Source organism: Chelonoidis abingdonii, chromosome 4 (genome assembly GCF_003597395.2).
Source record: "Chelonoidis abingdonii isolate Lonesome George chromosome 4, CheloAbing_2.0, whole genome shotgun sequence".
NCBI lineage: Eukaryota > Metazoa > Chordata > Testudines > Testudinidae > Chelonoidis > Chelonoidis abingdonii.
Genome location: NC_133772.1, coordinates 140,163,622 through 140,166,109, shown reverse-complemented (window position 1 = coordinate 140,166,109; position 2,488 = coordinate 140,163,622).

The window sequence follows — 2,488 nt, the reverse complement described above, 5'->3', positions numbered from 1 at the left end:
GAAACAATATTTCACTAGGAGGGTGGTGAAGCACTGGAATGGGTTCCCTAGGAAGGTGATGGAATCTCCTTCCTTAGAGGTTTTTAAGGTCAGGCTTGACAAAGCCCTGGTTGGAATGATTTATTTGGGGTTCGTCCTGCTTTGAGCAGGGGGTTGGACTAGATGACCTCCTGAGGTGTCTTCCAATCCTAATCTTCTATGATCATGTGTTGCCACGAGAGAGCAATGAAAAAAAATTTGGTGAGAAAAATTTTCTTTTCCTCCAAAGTGTGTCATTGCCTGGCTGTAAGCTACGCAAGGCCTCAGCAAGATCCACAGAGTAGGCATTCCATCTCCATATCTTCGGAGTTAAGAAGTTCTGGTGCTTCATACAGTGCCTGGCTTGCACTTCCTTCCAAGATGACAGCTGTAGCTCTACCTAAAACCAATATTTACTTCCACACCTCAGCCGTTGGTGGCAGTTTGTGAATAGAAAATAGACAGGCCTGGGAACACATTCAGACTGAACAGCTGCACTGGAGATTTTGAGCATGGTTCCTGCAGCATTCAACCAGCTGTGGCCTGACTTGGAGAAAGCCCACAACTCCCATAGGGCCACTCTTCACACTGGGATTTGCAGAGATTTTCAGCTGGATGAGAGTCCTCTAGCTCCTGTAGAGTACACTATCTGAGCCTGGCTGCATATTGAGAACAGCCACATCAGTGCTCAAAGACAGTAAAGGGGCTTTCAGCATTTCTAATGTGCATAAACAGGAGAGGACCTGTGAATGAGTGTTGAGAAAAAAGACCTGTATTGACTTTGATTCCAAAGAAAATATTCAGAACATGCTCTCTTTGTCTAAATAGTCTGGCAAAACCTTCTTTACCTTTAAAATACCATCATTCTGAGTCCATTTTATGTTCTGTTTCTCACTTGCATTTTAAGTGGCAAATTTTAGGTTTTTGTTTGGAGAAAGAAGGAAACAGGCTAAAAGAGAGAAGATGTGGGATTTTGTGTGTATATATAGATAGTTAATAGCCCTGATCATTATATTAGATGCCTTAGCCATCTCTGCTCTACAATAGCAAGCTACCAATTCTTTTAGCTTCATTTCTGTGTACTTGAACTGCCTTTCCCCTGAACTGAAGACCTCCCCAAGCGAAGAGCAATTTTACAGAACTCTGAACCATTCTGAAAATTATAGTGGTGCCGATGGAACAGCTATATTTAGAGTTGATTTGTTTTTTTCTGTTGCAAACCCTCATTTTGTGTGTGTGTCTGTGGAGTAACATTGGAAACATTTCAAAGCAAATTCTTCTCTTGCTCACTGATTCATCCCTGGAGGTGCTAATAGAGGTGCTTGAGATTGGAATCTGTCTGAGAGCAGAATTTGGACCTCCTTTCTGTTTCAAATCACACTTAGCAGCAAGTAAAACCTAGAAAATGCTGAATGTAATGGTTTTAGTTTTTCTTTCTTATTAAAAAAAGTGTGAAAGTCACTATGCTGCTATGTGAGATCCAGAGCTTATTCCATCTGTGAACTCTGTTTGATATATATTCGAGTTGGAGACAGTAAAACTTTTCAAAAGGATATCACGTAGGGTTAATGTTATGAAACAGCTGTGATTTTAAAGGCTTGTAAGCAAGCAATTGATGCAGAGTAGTTGCTTTTCTTAACATTTACTGTACTATTATGTTTCCTTCTCCGGGAAGGGGATTGCGATCTCTCTGGGGATGAGACACTTTGTTTTACTTGTTTGTAGAGTGTGAGTCTAGTGAGACAGGGCTCTAATCCCTAACTGGACCCTGGACTCTTGTAAGTGGAATCAAGATATAGCAGCAGGAGTCTCTTGTGGCTCTTACAGAGTACAAGAAATTCTCCCTTTTTCTCCTCCCCTGAGTACCCTTGAATCTCTCTATCATGATCACCACTCTTGAGTGGTATGAGGTACCTTTAACCAGTGGCATAGCCCCGTTGAAATCCACAAGATTATTCTCATGCATATAGACCAGTCACGTGAGTAATAAATAGCCCCTCCTGGCAATGTTGAGCGCACTGAAGCCATACAACTTCCATCCCCGCTTCACCAATATGAACAGAGTCGACCCAGCCCAGGTCTATCTAGCCCAATGTCCTGTCTTTCAAAAGTGACCAATGCCAGATGCTTAAGATGGAATGAACAGAATGGGGCAATTATTGAGTGATCCATCCCATCGTCCAGTTCCATCTTCTGGCAGTCAAAGGTTTAGGGACACCCAGAGCATGGGGTTGTGGCTCTGACCATCTTGACTAAAAGTCATTGATGGACCTAACCTCCATGAACTTCTCTAATTCTTACTTGAACCCAGTTGTACTTTTGGCCTTCACAACATCACCTGGCAATGAGTTCCAGAGGTTGGCTGTAGGTTATGTGAAGAAGTAACTCCTCATATTTGGTTTAAACCTGCAGTCTATTAATTATATAGGGTGACCCTTGGTTCTTGTGTTATGTGAAGGAGAAAATAACA